General features: G+C 35.6%; 1 long non-coding RNA gene across 1 annotated transcript in view; it reads left to right on the top strand.

Annotated features, from left to right (window-relative positions):
* The first annotated feature begins 655 nt into the window (after positions 1 to 655).
* Positions 656 to 18,290, top strand: part of LOC127224839 (uncharacterized) — a 235,665-nt gene continuing 218,030 nt past the window's right edge. The window contains exon 1 of the long non-coding RNA XR_007834743.1: positions 656 to 732. This is a non-coding gene — a long non-coding RNA (uncharacterized LOC127224839). The remainder of the gene's footprint in view (positions 733 to 18,290) is intronic.

The raw sequence follows: 18,290 nt of genomic DNA, 5'->3' as shown, positions 1-18,290 counted from the left end.
AATGATTTTTTTTTGGTTATTGGATAACTATGGATAAACATTCAGCTACTGATTTGCATGTTTTTTCTTCAGATGTTTGGAGGACTATCTTTACATAGTTGACATTAGCTGTGGCCTCAGTGTTTTATACTGTTAACATCAGAGTGGTCAACTTTCCAGTTGTATTGCTAGAAATTGAGTATGAAACTAGAAGTTTGCAGATAATAATCACAGTTTGATAGATGGATGCTTCATGTTTCAGTGAGAAATCTTCTGTATATTCATTGGCAAACATTAGGGGAAAGTCTGACATCTATATTTCCCATTGAAATGCAGAAAATCAAAACCAGATTTCCAGATCTCACACAGAAAACTCAAAGTATGTTTTAAGAAATTACATTAACTTTCAGGAAAAGGAAGTAGTATTCTTGTCCTATAGCATGACAGTATAGAACAGAGAAATATTTAAGGATTAGACATCATATTCCAATATCATGAGATGTAGTACTTTATATTAAGCAACTAAGATAGGTTTACATATTATACTGAGTTATTAACAATAATTTGTCAATCTCGTTAGTCTGTAAGTACTCCCAGGCCTTTTCATTTAATTACTCACATAGACTTGGAACACAATAGTCCCCACAGATGTGAATTAAAGGTGTCCCCATTTTCTTCTTCAGGGCAATCTTGAGGAGTTTCAAACTTCCCATCCTCTAGTCACCACGTCTCTACAGGGGAGGCTCTTCCTTGGTAAGTCTTACATATTTCTCTTTGTAAATTTAGTTTAGCACAAAAGCTCAGTGTCTATCTTAAAATAGAACAGAAATAGAGTTGTTAAGATCAGTCACTAATTGCAGCATTATATTAAATTGCAGATGATAACTTTGCTGCCATTTTCAATTATTCTAATAATAAAACTACTTTTGAAACCTGCAATTGTAAAATTTAAATTGTATACTAGAGTAGATACTGATGATTTTCTGGTTCTATAATTATGCTGTCTTTGCTGGTTGCTTTTGTTTAAATAGTATATTCACAAATACCTTAGGTTATAAGCAACTGTGGAAGCCACATCCTTGAAAAGAGCTAAAGCTAGAGTCACAATTACATTTTTCTTCACAAGTCATGAGTACCACATTCAAAATGCCATTACTTAAATGATCTGGACAGCAATTCCAGGCATGTTTTATCCTCACATGTGTGCTTTGTTTTATTTTCAACACAGGGTCTAGCAATTTATCTCAGGTTGGCCTTAAACTTTTTATCTTTTTTTCTTTTCTTTTTCCCATGTGCATTGGAGCTTTTGCCTGAATGTATGTCCCTATAATGGTTCTGGATACACTGAAAAGAGTGTTACAGACAGTTATGAGCTGCTATGTGGATGGTAGGAATTGAACCCTAGTCCTTTGGAAGAGCAGCCAATGATCTTAATCACTGAGCCATCTCCCTAGCCTCCAGAAACTTTTTTGAAGTAGAATTCAATGTTTATTTATGTGTATCTTAGTGTGTATGTATTTGCATATGCAAGAGTAAATGCCTCAGGAGTCTCAAGTTAGTGTCACATCTCCAGGAACCGTAGTTACAGGCAGATACACACCATATATCATGGGTGCTGGCTAGGGTCTGTGCAAAAGCAGTGTGCTCTCTCAAACACTTAGCTACCTCTTCTTCCCTAATCTCTATAGTCTTGGAAAAAAAATATACCCACCTATTATAAATGCTAGGCCTGGGGACTAGAAAGTGGCGTGGGGAATTGAAATGCTTTCTAAACAAGTGTGGAAACCAGAGTTTGTATCCTCAGCACTCACACAAATATTGAATGATCTTGGTGGTTCTGCCTTTAACACCAGGTTCAGAAGATAAAGTAAGACAGGTTGTGGTTCTTCTTCTTCGGGTCATTAGCCGCCAGTCCCTCCTCCCAGTGTGGAGGGAGCTTAAGTAGGAAAAAGGGTGCAGACTGAGATAGCTCTCCAGAATATGACTTCAGTGAGACAGCTCAACTTTATTCCAAAGTATAGGAAATATATAGGCTCAGAAAGCCTGGGGACAAACCCTAATTCAAATTAAGTGGCATGATCCTATCACGTAACTTGATTAGTGGAAACATGGCTCTATCACAATGAAAAGAAAATTGACATAATTGTCATTTGGCTTCAGGGGAAGATCATTTGTGGGGGACTATGTCAAAGGTCATCACTGATATAAGTCATGCATCAGGGCTTAGAGACATCCTCCAAATAAGGGCAGGTAGACACCAGGAAACCTCTCTGCAGGTACTTCATGTTGCTGAGCTTGGACAAAGCTTCCAGGGCATGGATAGACTGTAATTTCTGACCAGCAGGGCCTCGATCCCCAAGGCCAGTTAGCAAGAATAGCCATATAGACAAGCTATAGGTTTGATTGTGGAACCCTGTCTCAATGAATTTGGTAAAAAAGTGATTGAGAATGCCTCCTGACATGCACCTCAGACATCATGTGCATGTACATACAATTTTATTTGAAAACCCTCATATGTGCACCTACCCACATGCAAACCATGTACACACATATAAACAACATACATTCAATCCTCTTTTAAAAACTAAATGTAATTGATATCGATAGAATACATGTGGTAAAAAGTGTATTTCTATATGTGCATATATAACTATACCCCCCACATGTATGTATATACATATATGCCTATATTTGGATATTGTTGTTGTGATTAAAAGTTTGAGGAGCCCTGAAGCAGCACCTGGTAAACATATCTTCATATATCACTTCTGGGAAGCTGAGGGAGTAGGAGAATTCCAAGATTGTTATTACAGATAATCAAATGACCAAATGATTAAGAGAGAAACCTGATATCATAGAACCATCTCCAAAGTATCTGTCTAAATCAATCTGTAGATCTATACTACTGCTGCTGTGTGATAAGATTCCTTAGTGAGATTAGCTCAGTCCTGTTGTTTCTCTTTTCTCTTTCAATTTTATCTTCAGTGGTAAATGAGCATATGTTATACTGTAAAGAAAAGACATTAACATCAGGTGAGTACAGTAAAAAATCCTTTCACCAGTGTCTTTACACATGACAAAACTAAAAGTATATCTGAGTTTGTCCTCACATGGCAACAGATAATGTCTTCTGGACCTTGACATGGTTTTCAGGAACCTGCATTTCAATTGCCAAGCTCCTGCCCAAGTCTAAAAGGAGCACTTTTGATATTGAATGATACATCCAGGATAATCCAGACAATCTAGACAAAATTATCTTATAATATTTCTGATTATCTATCCTACTTATCTGATGTTTTCTTTCATTCAGGACTAAACATTGCTAAAGCAATTTGAAATCTATTTAAATATTTTGTTACCCAGAAATAAGTTTTCCATCTCATACCTTCAGAAATCTCATATTTCACTGAAATGCAGATATATTTTCTCTGAGATGTTGCTTTATCAAACTTAACAATAAAATTATCCTAGAACAACCCTTTGAGACCTCAGTCACTCCTACTTCTCAATTTCCTGCACACAAATGGATCATCTAAAGTCAACCATTTCAGAAGTCAATATCTGTATTACCAAGTCAGAACACATACTCTCTCGCATATAAAAATATCATCTTGAAGTGTGTTTTCTTTTTTAAGGTAATAGAAATGGCCCTTCATGGCCTTCATCTAAACAGGCTAACAGATTCATCAATTTTATTACTTGATTTTGAGAATACACTTTTCAGTATTCTCAGTAGTGAAACACTTAACAAAGTTGTTTGGACTGTCTATTATTAGCCACATGCATGAATGCTATCTCACATCAAGTTAGTTTATCACCCTTTGGGAACATAATGGTGATTTACACAGCAATGTTCAAGGATTCTGATGAAGCAATCCACCTCAAACTAGATAGTACAGCCATAATAATCACTTATGGGCAAGGCGAGATATGTCAGTAGTTAAAAGCACTCAACACAGCTACATAGGACCTATATTTTCAGATGTGGGTGATAGGAATGGAACTAAAGTTGTTATAATAACAGCAAGATTACTTAACCACTGAGCCATTTCTCTAGTCCTGATAAGGATTTTCTGAGTATGAGGAAATCCATAGAGACTCTTCTCTCACACACACATGCCCTTAATGTATTTAACCCTTCATTTGCTCCTGGGTTTTTTTTTTTTTTTTCCTGTTAAAGACATCGCTCCCAAGGGTTAACATTTGCTCTGATCATATCTTAGGTATCTACCCTCATCACTTAATGGTTTCAGTGATAAACTCATCTAGTCTTATAGTGTGAGTGTTTCATAGCTCACAGCATGCTGATCAATATACCCTCCTCCCATCTCTTTCCTGAGAACTAAGCAAATTTATTTCTCACCACATTCATTTCTAAACTTTTACTAAATTGAAACTTAACTCTAGGTTTCCCCTGAAAACTTGAAAACTTCTTAGCCTTCCTAATCCTCTGGATTTAGGGGCACACCTTCCAAAGAAGAAACCTTTCATACCCTTCAGATATTTTTTATATTTTGCAATCTCTCATGATGTCTTATTGCTACCAATATTGAGGATATAAATATTACAGGAATTTTATAATGTAGTTCAATGTATTTTAAACCATGTTCAACATTCTTCCTTGAAATCTATCCATTAGATGAAGAAATAAACATTTGTCTAAAACAAGAAGATAATTTACTCCAAGAAGAATATTCTCTAAGTTATGGTTTCTATTGTTGTCAGAAAATACCATGATGAAGAGCAACTTGGGCAGAAAGGTTTTATATCATATTGTACTTCCACAACACACTCTGTACCAGAGGAAGTCAAGGCAGGAGCTCAAGGCAGAAACCTGGAGGCAGAGATTAAAGCAAAAGCAAAGGAGGGGAATGCTTACTGGCTTGCTCTCAACTGCTTGCTCATCCTGTTTTCTTATGATCCCAGGACCACCTGTCTAGAAGTGGCATCTTACATAGTGGGCTGTGATCTCCCATGTCAATCACCAATCAAAGTGTCTTACAGGAGCATAGTGAGATAGTCCTTCTGTGGCACTGACCACGCCCATTGGGGCTGGAGCCATGGGCAGAAGTGACCTGTAGAAGGAGGTCAGAGGAGGAGCTGGGAAAAGCTCTCTTGCTGGCAGGAGAGCATGCGGTGGAATTTCCTGGTGTTCATCTGTCTAGGTTGTAAGTTATTTATCCCTGAATAAACATCTATTCAGCCTATTTTTTATCCTGATCCTTATTTAACCTCGATACAAGGAGATTTTCTTAATGTGGTTACTTCTTCCCAGATGACTTGAGCTTATGACATTTACTAAAGACTAACCAGAACAGAGGTCATGCTGGGATATTTCAGCATTTAATCTGGGTCATTTTTAATCTAAGTTTCAATTGCATTAATAGTTTTATCTAAATATTTCCTAGAAAATGTGCATTTAACAGTCTGTATCCATGGACTAAATCCATGGACTGGACTGATGAAACCATGCATGGATTGAAATTTAGAAAAAGAAAATATTCTTCTATAAAATCTCTTCTGTTCTTGTCATTACTCATTCAACAATTCAGTGGAACAATTTACATAGTACTTAAACTAGAATCAAAATTAAAAGTAATCCAAAGATACTTCAGAGCATATAGGATAATGTGTGAGACTATATTCACATTGCACACAGCACAATTTTATAAAATATTTCAGCAATGATGGGTTGTGGTATCCACAAGAGATCCTGAAGTCAATTGTAAGGAGAAAGAACTATTGCATTGCATCCTATAACATGCTGTACATGTTCTAACATACGGTAATGTCAGTGATAACAGTTCTAGAGCCTATATATATACATATATATATATGTGTGTGTGTGTGTACATATATTAATAAATAACTTATTATATTCTATTAATTTTAAAGTCTAATGACATACTTATCTCATGTATTTTGGAATATTTGTACAGCAATTTATCATGACCAAAATGTGACATGAATGATACAGAATGCTTCTGTCTGGAGTACTGGTTTGTATTTGTAAATTAGAGACTCCTTTTTCGCTGTCATCCTAAAGAAAGCCACATACTATATACAGCTCTTCCCCTCCAGATTTAATACTTGTTTCTATTTGAAATGACTGTTTTGAATTCACAGCAGGAGTTCTTGTTTGTTCACTCCAGATACTAATTAGTTTTCTTTCCTCCATATACATAATGTACTGATCATTGCATCCCCTTACATTGATGTTCATCTACAGGAGACTGCTCTCCAACATTCTTGTTATTTTCAGAAAACTGACTTTACAATTCCTATCAATGGTCTGAGGGAACTGAATTAATAGAAGGATTTACCCCTTTTATTTATTCTGCTAAGGCCACATCTCTAGAGGAATGCTTCATATTGCAGACAATGCATTCTCTGGTTTGCTCGTTGTCTTAATGGAATGTTAACATCGATTGGTACTATCTCTCTGTCACCTGAGAACAAGGGTAGGTTTTGTGGTGTGCTACTGTTTCATATCCTTCTCACATCTGTTTTACAGTTTGGCATCACTAAACCAAATATCTTCCATGCTTACGGGACCACAACTTCCTTTTTCTGAGGAATGAATTCTTGTAAATGTATAATGTACCTGGAATCCAAACCACACCACACTGTTTATGTCAAGCCTAAAACAAATAATATTGGATTCTCTGAAAGTGTGGGCATCCCAGTCACGTGCTGTTGTAAAATTGTTGCTCTCTGGTGAAGACAAAACTATTACTATGAGAGGAAAAAAAGGGGAGTTTATTTTTGTACTATAGCCATTTTAAGCTCACTCTGTGAGAATAGATTTTCTACTTCTTGAGAAACTTAGGCAGGATCCAGAACTTTTCTTGTAATTTTTAAAGAATTAAAAGATTTCATCTTAATTTTCAATATTTAAATCAGTGTGAATTCCTGTTAAGGGCCCATTATCCCATGGTGAGGCCTGTCTTCCCTGCCTGCCCATGTGGGTCAAAGTAACTAGGTTCTTTTCTGTCTCTCTATCCTTCTGTCCTATTTTCCACTGGTAGCTTCAGAGTGGTGTATCACAGCAAAAATAGTATGGATTACAGTAAGGTGTTAAGTTGATGGTCTTAGCCAGGACCTGTAGGCGGTTTTTCTCATTAGTGTTTTCAGAAGTTTCTCATGGGTGTTTCATTAGTTTCTCATGGGTGTTTTCAGAAACACCATCAATCTCTAGAGATACGGCAGTGGGAAACACTTAAACACTCTGCTTAACCATTCCCTAAAAAATGCATCATTCCTCACCTCTGCATTTTTTTTTTTTTTTTGATGAAACTAGTCTGCCTGTCTCTCTTTTTAACACTGTTTTTGCACTTCACATTTATCCAAGAGTGATATTGAAATGCTACACTAACTTTAACAGAGTTACTTAATCTACCATCCCCTCTCAATCTGCTTGACTCTTGTATTGAGATGCATGCACCACTCTTCAAATTCATTAAGTCAATGGAGTACTCTTGTAGCACAGTTCTCTCTCCAAGAAAGTCTTCAGAAATCTAATTTCTTATTTCCCCTAAGTAGGTAAGGGATTTAAAAGATACTTAGATTTTTCCATACGTCTTTTATCATTAAGAGAGTTTAAAGGAAATGAGAATCCTCCCACCACTAAAGTTGCTAAGCATGTAATAAACTACAATACATTTAGTGGAAATGTTATTATGCTTATTTCAAATGCTTATAATTTCATATATATTATGCTTAGATAAAATTACTTAATGATAATATTATTTTCAAGACCCTTGAAGGATTGGAAAAACTGACAATTTGTAGGAACTGTGCTAAAACACTTGGGGAATGTGAACTGCAGGGTGTGCTTACAATGCAGAATCAATGACAAATTTTATCTTTTCCATAAAGCATTGCCTTTTTAGAGTTCATTATACACTTACAACGAATGTTCTGGGACTTTGTCATCATAAAGTGTTTATAGTCTACATTTTTTTCCACTCAGGACACCAGACATTCATATTGAACAGTAAACCGTAAGAAACAACACATAGATTGGTTGTCAAAGGGAAATTACCTTCTTAAAGGAAAGGAAATCTACAAGACTTGATTTATAAAATATTATGTGAAGTGATTACAGAGGAAAATAAAATTATAAATCATTATCTTAATTTACACATTGTAAACTGTTTGTTATCTTATATTAAATCCATTTAAGATATCCAAAAATAAATAGTACAGTCATAGAACATTTGAAATTACTTATTTAAGCAATTTAATATTCAGTACTTCCATAAAATTCAAGAAAAAGCTATGAGTGAAATAATCTATAAAACTGTAAATACTAAATAGTATGCAAATACCAATTAAAGATCCTGCTATAGAAATGGGTATTTTCAAACCATTCAGAGGTAGGCCATCTAGGACCCAGACTTATAAGAATGGGTGGGAAGTTATGAATACACAGATGCCCCTCTTTTTATTAAATGTGCTTTTCTCAGTCCAGGCTGTATTTATTTTGAGCCTGAAGAATTTGGAATCATTTTTACTTTGGCCTTAACTTTCAATGAAATGTAGTAATTGAGTTGCTGTGGTTGGTAATAAAGACAACAGAGAGAGTAATAAAATCAAGAAAGCTGATTTTCCACAAAGCTGTCATGATTTTCACACTTTATCTCAGTGTGAGAAGTGCTGAGCTTGAGATCTGGCAGCATGCATATGTTTCCTGATCATCTGGAGAGAACATAGGAAAGAATAACAGGAGTTACAACAGTGTTTAAGATGCCAACAAGTTAAAAGCACAGGCATATGATTCATTTGGAGAAAATACAGTTTTCCTTTTTTCCAAGTTTGTGGGAGAAGTTATATGCACAGTTGGCTTTGTTTTGACTGGGGAAGGACAGGGGTCCTTAATTTAAGTTTATAGTAACAATTACAAGAAACACCTACCTACAGTTCTGACCTTGGGGATGCGTTCATCTTCCAGTACTGGAAACATTTGTAGCAAAGTGGAATGGAACAGAGAAATAGCTTTACTATATGAAAACCAAGAGAGGAGACTTGAGAATCTGCTTTGAAATAGGATGTAAGTAGTGTTTTCAGCATGTAATAACATTTAAAATTATGTTTGTTTGTTTATGAGATAGGCCCCTGCTGTGTAGCCTTGGTTGTCCTGGAACTCACTATGTAGAACAGGCTGGCCTTAAAATTATTCACCTTCCTCTGTCTTCAGAATAATAAAAGGAATGCTCCATCATGCCCAGCTACATTTAAAACTCTAATGATGATAGTATTTTAAACACTGTGGTTTCCAGAAAATTTTGGAAGTGTCTAGTATCTATATATGCAGAAATTTTCTAGTTTAATTAATCTAGTTTCTAGTTTAATTAATTAAAGGGATATAGCCATTGACAGTATACATTTATGGAGTTATTTTCAAAAATCTTTCTGGTTTTGTACCATATAAACAATAATTAAATGGTAAAACATCATTTTTACTTTAACTTTTAAACAGGGGAAAGAACATATCCTTTTATGCAATTTCATTTTCTGAGATAGAATGCAATCTCATCCAAGGGCAGATTTGCAGAAAACCAATATAAAGGTTTTTGGAGTCATAAAAATACTGAGACATAAAATATTTTAAAGGAACAACCTAATTACATCTGTATAATTCAATGGTCTCACTGCTATATGGTGGTGAATTATTGAGAACATGAAAACAATTAGCAGAAGAAATCATTTTTAAATGGGAATTCAGAGGTTTAGCTCCCATTTATGCATTTTATTCATTCTAGTAGCTAATATAAAACTTGGCCAATGTAAATCTTAATAGCTACCCAATCTACATAAACTGCAGTAAATTAGCTTAATGATTTTTCTTATAATTTATGAGATACCCACTGTGTAAAACTTGTGTTCATGTTCGTTGGCTTTTAATTTGTGCATTATTTCCCTTCAGTTAATTCTTAAGGCAGCAGCATTGTCAGGATATATCTGCATGAAAAAGATGGTGGTTCACAATGGCTTCAATGCATCAAGGGTGCATTTGTTGTTTACTGGGTGTGCTGGTGAGTGAAGATGCTGTGACTGGCATTTGTGTTTGGGAAAGAATTTAGAGACACCTGATTAGTACTACCCAGTTTTGTTACCCAGTTTTGTTATCAAACAGACTCCAGGTTTGGTTAACTTTAGCATGAGGAAGATGAGTAGTTCTTCTTGTACTTCTGCCATGTCTAGATTGCTATCCCAGGTGTATTGCTCAGTCATAAGAGTGTTCCAGGTGAATGCCATTAGGCCCCTTTCTGTGAATGCCTGATTTTCTCATACCTGTTACCTTCTTCACATCAGACACCACCATCAGGAGATGCTCTCAAATATCATGCCATGTTTACACAGCAGTATTAGGCAATTAACTTGGAATTTTACATTCTATGTTAAGACACGAAGACCTGAATCTACTAGAAAGCAGTTTGTCCAGTGGGAACATGAAATGATCCTATTGCTATTGTGTCACCTTTATGAACGAGCAGGGGCTTCCTCTTTGAATCACTTATAACAGGAGTAAACTCAAAAGTAAATTAAACAATTCTGTTCCTGTCTGTAGTTTGTGGGTCAGGGGCACAGAATATTACATAGTTTAAGATTAAAGCCACACATTCACACTTTTTTTCTAGGTTGTAAAATTTGATTAATTGAGAAATCCAAGTAAGGTTGGCTACCCTGTTTTCTAAAGGTCAGATGAAACCTAAAACTGGCTGAGTACACAGTAAGATTTTAGACTGAGTATTCAGTCTTGAGTGACTATCAAGACTTTTCTTAGAGTGTCTATTGCTGTGAAATACCATACTTAAGAATCACCATGCCTGCTGAATGGTGGTGACAGACACCTTTAATCCCAACAGTCAGAAGGCAGAGGCAGAGTTCTCTGTGAGTTCCAGGCCAGCCTGGTCCACAGGGCAATTACCAGAACAACTAGGCTATACAGAAATACACTGTCTCACAAAAACAAAAACAATACAATGAAATAATAATAATTAAAAAAAAGTACCGTGTCCAAAAAGCAAAGTTGAGATAAAGGGTTTATTTGGCTTGTATTTCTACATTGTATTCTATCATTGAAAGAAACCTGGATAGGAAGTCAAACAGGGCCAGAACCTGAAGGCAGGAGCTGATGCAGAGGTCATAGAGGGGTACTGCTTACTGGTTTGCTCCTCATGGTTTTCTAAGTCTGCCTTTTTATAAAACCCAAGATTACCAGCACATACATGACCCAACCCACAATGGGATGAGCTCTTCCCCATCAATCATCACTAAGAAACTGGCCTACATCCATGTCTACAGCCTGATCTTAGAGGGCATTTTCTCAATTGAGACTCCCATCTCTCAGATAGAATTTAGCTTGTGTCAAGATGACATACAACTATCCAGAACAAGGAATATTTATAATTTGGATGCAAGGTCAGACTGAAGTTCAGTGTCTTCGATGGCAAGAGGAATTTTCAGGAGAAAAAGAAGAAGTAACACCACAGAGGTTGATAGCAACATCTCCTATAAGAGGCAAAAATATCTGTGTCTAGTGGAGTTTGAAAACAGCCAGTGAATATCCGATCTATAACTCTTCAGATGAGAAACACTTGCCATAAGAGGATGGATGAAAAGAGTTTAACAAAAAAAGCAGCAAATTTCAAAGTGTAGAAAATGTTTTCTAGGTGCATTTATATAAGGGGCCATTTTCTAAAACTCACAATTCACTATTGCCTAAAAACTGAGAAAACAAAGGGATTTGGCAAGCATGTCTTAAGGGGACTGTAGTGTGCCCCCCACCCAAACAAAGTTCATTTAAGTATTAGACGAGTATGTTACTCAGTGGTACTACACTTGCCAAGGAGTCTCATGACCTGGGTTTAATGCTACAACTGCAAAAATAACCGACGAACCATAGTAGAATGCACAAACAAAGCAGGAGTATTCTTTATGAAAATTGAATTAGATTAGCTAATATTCTATAAAGAGATGTTTAGGTTTACTAACAATACAAACCAATCTTTTGTAACATCTGCATCTTAAATCAATATGAGCTTAAAATAATAACACAAAGAACTCTTAAAATATTGATTTTATTCTTATAGCCAGATTATGAATCAAACTGAGCAGTTTCAAAAGAATATTATGCTATGTTATAAAACACATTTGATTTCTAAACTGAGCTGAAAGAAACATTTATCCACACTACCGATGTCTACACCTGCTATTGGTTTTTATGGCCTCCTCCTCTTCCTTTACTGGGAAACCTGCCCATCCACTTTCCTTTATCCTCTCCTCCTCCTTCTCCTAATAATACAAGTGAGGTAACAAGCATTGTCTTTAGTACTTTGATTCATAATTTAAGTCCTACATGGAGGTACATTTGAGCATTGTGGCTGTGGCTAATTTTTCCAATTTCTATATAAATATCCAAGCATCCTTATATTCTTACTATATCTCAGCCTACCCAGAACATATCACATCACAGTGAGTTTAAACTTTTATTTCATAAGCATTTTTTCAAAAGAAGGACATTTAATTTGTACACGTTTATACAGCTATAATAATGTATTTCTATGAATGACTTTCCTCTTTTGCCATGACTTTCTTAATTATTTAAATACTTATCTAGTGCAATAACAATAGTAATGAAATGTAACTCAGCAGCTGCTAGTGGACAAGTTTGTGTTGCCTACAATTTCCATTACAAATCTTGGTGGCAAATCCAATGAAAAAGTGGATAATTCTGAAAAGGTCAGTTCTGAATTATTGTTAACCATAATCATCTCCCAAGCTATTAGACTGATAAAATCCAATTGAAACTGAAAGCCATAAAAGTAAATTATTCAAGAGCTGCCCAGATAGATGCTGAAAGGGTTGTACATATGTGAACGACACCTGTCTACAGGAATAACTTCAAGTTGATTATCCACAATAGAACTATCTGGTAAATGTAATTTGGCTATTATCATTTGCAAACCTCATGTCTCAAAGGCATTTTATTTACTCAACCCATGCAATCTAATGAGGGGAAGTGCTAACTGCAGCACAATTTAACAAACCCATAAAGTAGAGTAAAGGCAGCAATTCTATTGAATTACAAGAGGGAAAAGTTGTAGAAATAACTATGTGCTTATTCATAGCAAATGGCTTTTATTGAAAAAGAAGTTGAGGTCAAAAGCAATATTGAAAATATATATCAAATAGCCTTTACTGAGAATTAAAATATATTTCTCATTCAAAATCAACATTTTCTTTCTTTTTTTGTTGTTGCTTTTTTATATATCCATCCAGTTCCCTTTCCCTCCCATCCTTCCCTACTTACTCCACAGCAAGGGTGAGGCTTTCCAGGAGGGATCATCAAAATCTGTCAAGTTATTTGGAGTAGGGTCTGTCTAGTCCCTCCCTCCTATCTCTAGGATAAGGGAGTATCCCTCCATGGGGAATCTACTCCAGAAGTTCTTTAGTGCACCAAGGATATATCCTGGTTCCACTGTCAGAGGCCCCAAAGACTGTCCAGCCCTTCTAAATGAGAACCACGTTGAGGGGGTCTGGGTTGGTCCTAAATGGGTTTTTCAGCTATCAGACTAGGGTACTTGAGCTCCACCTTGTTCATGTCAGCAGTTTCTATAGCCTTTGACAACTTTTCTCATCACTTCTCCCTCTCTGCAACTGGATTGCAGGATTTTGTCTCAGTGTTTAGCTGGGGGTGCCTGCTTCTGTTTCCATCAGCTACTGGATGAAGGTTCATGTTCTTCTTTTTGTGACTATGTTACCTCCTCAGGATGGTTTCTTCATTGCCTGAGAATTTCAAGATCCCAGTGGTTTTGTTTGTTTGTTTGTTTTGTTTTGTTTTTTCCATTGAGTAGCATTCCATTATGTAAATGTACCTTCTTTTCTTTATCCATTCTTCAGTTGAGGGGCATCTAGATTGTTTCCAGGTTCTCACTATTACAAATAATGCTGCTATGAACATAGTTAAACAGATGTCCTTGTTACATGGATGTGCATGTTTTGGGTATATGCCTAAGAGTGGAATTGCTGGGTTCTGTGGTTGACTGATTCCCATTTTCCCAAAGAACTGTCATGCTGATCTCCAAAATGGCTGAACATGTTTACACTCCCATCAGCAGTAGAGGAGTGTTCCCCTCTCACCACATCCTCTCCAGAATAAACTGTCATTGGTGTTTCTTATTTTAGCCATTCTGACAAGAGTAATATGGCATCTCAGAGTTGCCTTGATTTGCATTTCTCAGATGGCTAAAATGTTGAGCACTTTCTTAAGTGTCTTTCAGCCATTTTTGATTCTTTAGTCAGTTCTATACCCCACTTTTTAATTGGATTATTTGGATTTTGGTGACTAAATTCTTGAGTTCTTTGTATATTTTGGATATCAGACCTCTGTCAGATGTAAAGCTGGTGAAGATCTTTTCCAAGTCTATGGGTTGCCGTTTGGTCTTGTCAACTGTGTTCTTTGCCTTACAGAAGCTTCTCAGTTTGAGGAGGTCCCATTTATTAATTGTCAATCTCAATGTCTATGCTACTGGAGTTATATTCAGGAAGCAGTCTCCTGGACCAATTTGTTCAAGGATGCCTCCCACTTTCGCTTATTAAGGGGTTCAGTGTGGCTGGATTTATGTTGAGGTCTTTCATCCATTTGGACTAAAGTTTTGTGCATGGTGATAGACATGGATCTATCTGGAGTCTTCTACACACCATCATCCAGTTATGCCAGTACCATTTGTTGAAGATACTTTCCTCTTTCCAAGGTTTAATTTTAGCTGTTTTTTCAAAAATCAGGTGTTCACATTTTCTCTTGCTTTGCTCTATCATTACTTCATGCCTCACTGTTAGTGTTTGATGCCAACTTCTTTATTTAATTTTTTTATGAAGCTGTGACTTTTCATTTAGTGAAAGGAATTGAGACTGGGAATGATTTGAGTAACTATAACTCTGTCATTCTGTACTGAAACTCTTAATGACAGGTGATTATAATAGAATTTTGTGATGTAACAAATTATTCCTAAATAAATCAATTATGTTCATCATACCTCCATGATTTTTCCCAAGCAGAAATCACAAAGCTAATGCCCACAAGAAATACATCAAAGTTATTGGGTTGTGTGGTTGAAATAAACACTTTTTATAATATTATTAGAAAAGGGAATACAGAATTGAGCATGGTGATCTAAAGGTCAAAATGAAATTACAGTTGTGGGAAAGTTCTAATATTTTATGGATTCAAGTTTTCTCATCTGCATAGTGGGCATATTTTTTCTTATTTTAAAGATATTTTCATAATGATGAAAGAACAAATATATTCCATAGATATGTCAATTACAAAATATATTCATCCAACAACAGAGCTCACAAAATAAATTGAGTAAAAGTGACAAGAAGAAATCACACATAATTGAGCATCTAGAGAACAAACCTTCAATAAATAAAAAAAAATAGTAAATGTACAGGGTAGAAAATACTTGCCTGAATCCAATCACTCTTACAAATCTGCCTAACAGACTTCTACACATATCAGTAACAAACTAGACTTGAAATTATCTATAGAAAAATCTCTATCCTATAGTGACAGAAGGGCAGTAGGCTATGTCTTCTATACTGATACTTGGTCAGTTAGTAGCAATTGGTGGTGGATTCATATGGTAGACCATAACTTTATGGAAGGATTTTTTCTTTAACGAAGTAGAAAGCAATCAGTTTTTAAATAACTATAATTTGTAGGAGCCTCATTATTGATGACTATATGATTAATACAAACAACAATAACAATAACAAAACACAGCTTGCATTCTTGAGCCAGTGTGAATGACCATGATCATGATCTGGAAGCAGAGATTTAGATTATCCCAAATGTCATGTTCATATATGGAAACACTTCCATGAAGTTTTATAGTTTTACAATATAAACCAAGGCAGGTTTACAGTGCATTTATTAGTACAACAGAGAATTGATTACAGAAAGGTCAGGGGAGATTTTCAATAAGTCTGGGATATCTGGTAACATCCTTAACTTTGGGATTGATGGAAGACTGTGGTCTGTTATGTTAATTGTTCCAAATGCTTTTCATCTATTAGCAACAAGATGTGTTAGGTCTTACAGAGAGGTAGGTAAATAATGTTTTCATGGGTCTCAAAGCTACTCAAGATAAGGTAACTAGATTCTAGCTGTGCAACATTCCAGCCTCATCACACTTATTGAACCAATCAATAAGTCTTTGCAGACACAGATTCTTTCCAGGAATTCTCATTGACAACAGATTATTTTTGATCAGTTCAGAATTTGTTAGTTCAGTTTCTAACATAGAACCTTAAATTGTGCACAAGATAGTGTAAGAAATGAGAATAGAATGATGAATAAAGTCTTGCTTTGTGTATTTTTAACTACAAATAATAGCCAGCAAAGTGTCTCAGTTTCTGTACTTTAAAAATTGTTTTTTGCTGTTATTATTGTTATATTGTTGGTTTATCACATATTGATGATAAATTGCTATGCAATTTTAAGCAAAGGAATCTCGGTCTTATAACAAGGTGTTTTGTATTGGCCATAAAAATGAATGAAAGAAAAAAAAACATGAAATAGCACAGAATTAGCTTTCTTTCCTTCTAGTTGCTCTCTCACTTTCACTCCTCAGGCTCCTCTATTAAATAGAATGATGGGAGATCTAACTTTTCACAACTACATCCTGAGAAACAAATGAACTGAGCATACTTGAGATAGCATCTAGAAAATTGTATCTCTATTTATAGGGTACCCACTTATTTATTCATGTATACTTCAGATTATGTAGATCTTATTGTTAGGCATCTCCAGAAACACAGTTGTTCTTTAATTTGAACCACTAAAGGGTCATAGACTGCCAAACAGATGCTTATGTGTGTGTGCCATGAAGGATTTGGAGTTTTATAAGACAAGAAAGAAGGAATTATTGGGCTAGAAGATCCACCTCAGATGATATCCCCCAACCTCTTAATGTGGTAAATCCCATTTACAGAAGCCTGGTGATCCTCTCACCAAAAGTACAGTAGAACAGCCCACAGGTGTTAGCAGTGACCTCACCTTTCCTGTTCTGAAGCTCTTAGGTTATTAACCCTTCACTTAATAAGATGTGTTACAAGAGCAGTTATCAAATGTTTGCCATATGCATGATTTCCCCTGTTTTATAACATCTTGAGAAAATGAAGTTCTTCATTTTACTTCAACTTTATCCTTTTTTGGCCACTTGGTGTCATCATAGAGCAAAGAGCTAGTCTCCATGTACTCATAAAGGAGTTGAAATATGTCCTTAATATTTAAGTAACTAATATTAAGTTGAAATATTTAACTATTATTAAAATAAAGAAAAATAAAATCAGGTTTGATAATTATGTTTTTAAAAACATATTGAAATGCTTAATGATTTTTACATTATTGATGTGAATTGGTTTTGTTCTTTTCTTTGATAAATTTCTTTGACAAGAACCAGAAAATAAAGTATAGACTATAATTACAAAACAGTCTTTAACTGAGGCTTTTTTTGTTTTGTTTTGATTTTTGAGACAGAGTTTCTCTGTATTGCTTTGCAGCCTGTCCTGGAACTAGCTCTGTAGACAAGGCTGACCTTGTACTCACAGAGATTCACCTATCTCTGCCTCTCCAGTGCTGGGATTAATGAACTGAATTTTTAAAATACTTGCAATAAGAGTTAATTTCATTTGATGATCCCTCCTCCTCGAGGGCATCACCCACCCTGTGTGTTGGGGGGGTGTGGTATGGGAGGGGGGGTCAGTGGGCATGGGAAGGAGGGAGGGAAAGGAAACTGGGATGGATATGTAAAATAAGAGAAAATAATAAATATATAATTTTTAAAATAAAGAATTAATTTCATTATACTGCTAATGAGAAGTAGCAGATGTAATACTGCATGCGATGCCATGTAGCTGAAGCTAAAGTCGTAATTTCATCACTTATTATTTCCTGAGTTTAGATCATGTATTATTATCTTTTTTTTATTTTATATAACCAAGTCCATTTCAATGAAAACAAACATTTATAGACAATATTTGGGAATTTGGGCGTTGTTCCTTCCAAACTACTTCCTGCTGGTGAGGGGCGCTGTAATGGGGGATTCAAAGAAGATTCAGAAATCCTGGCTGTAGTCTGTAAGGCTGCTTGTCCAGCTGTTTTGAATGTAGGATCACCTGGTACTCTGTTTCAGGTGGTCTGGCTTGATCAAACCACATTATTCTGGAAGGAATCCACATCTTTTCATTTTCAGTAGAACTTGTCCTTGAACTTAAATTTTGGAGTCAAAGCAGTTTTT

This window comes from Phodopus roborovskii, unplaced genomic scaffold, assembly GCF_943737965.1.
Source record: "Phodopus roborovskii unplaced genomic scaffold, PHOROB, whole genome shotgun sequence".
NCBI classification, from domain to species: domain Eukaryota; kingdom Metazoa; phylum Chordata; class Mammalia; order Rodentia; family Cricetidae; genus Phodopus; species Phodopus roborovskii.
The sequence above is the reverse complement of the archived record's forward strand: the minus strand, read 5'-3'. Positions and strand labels throughout refer to the sequence as shown.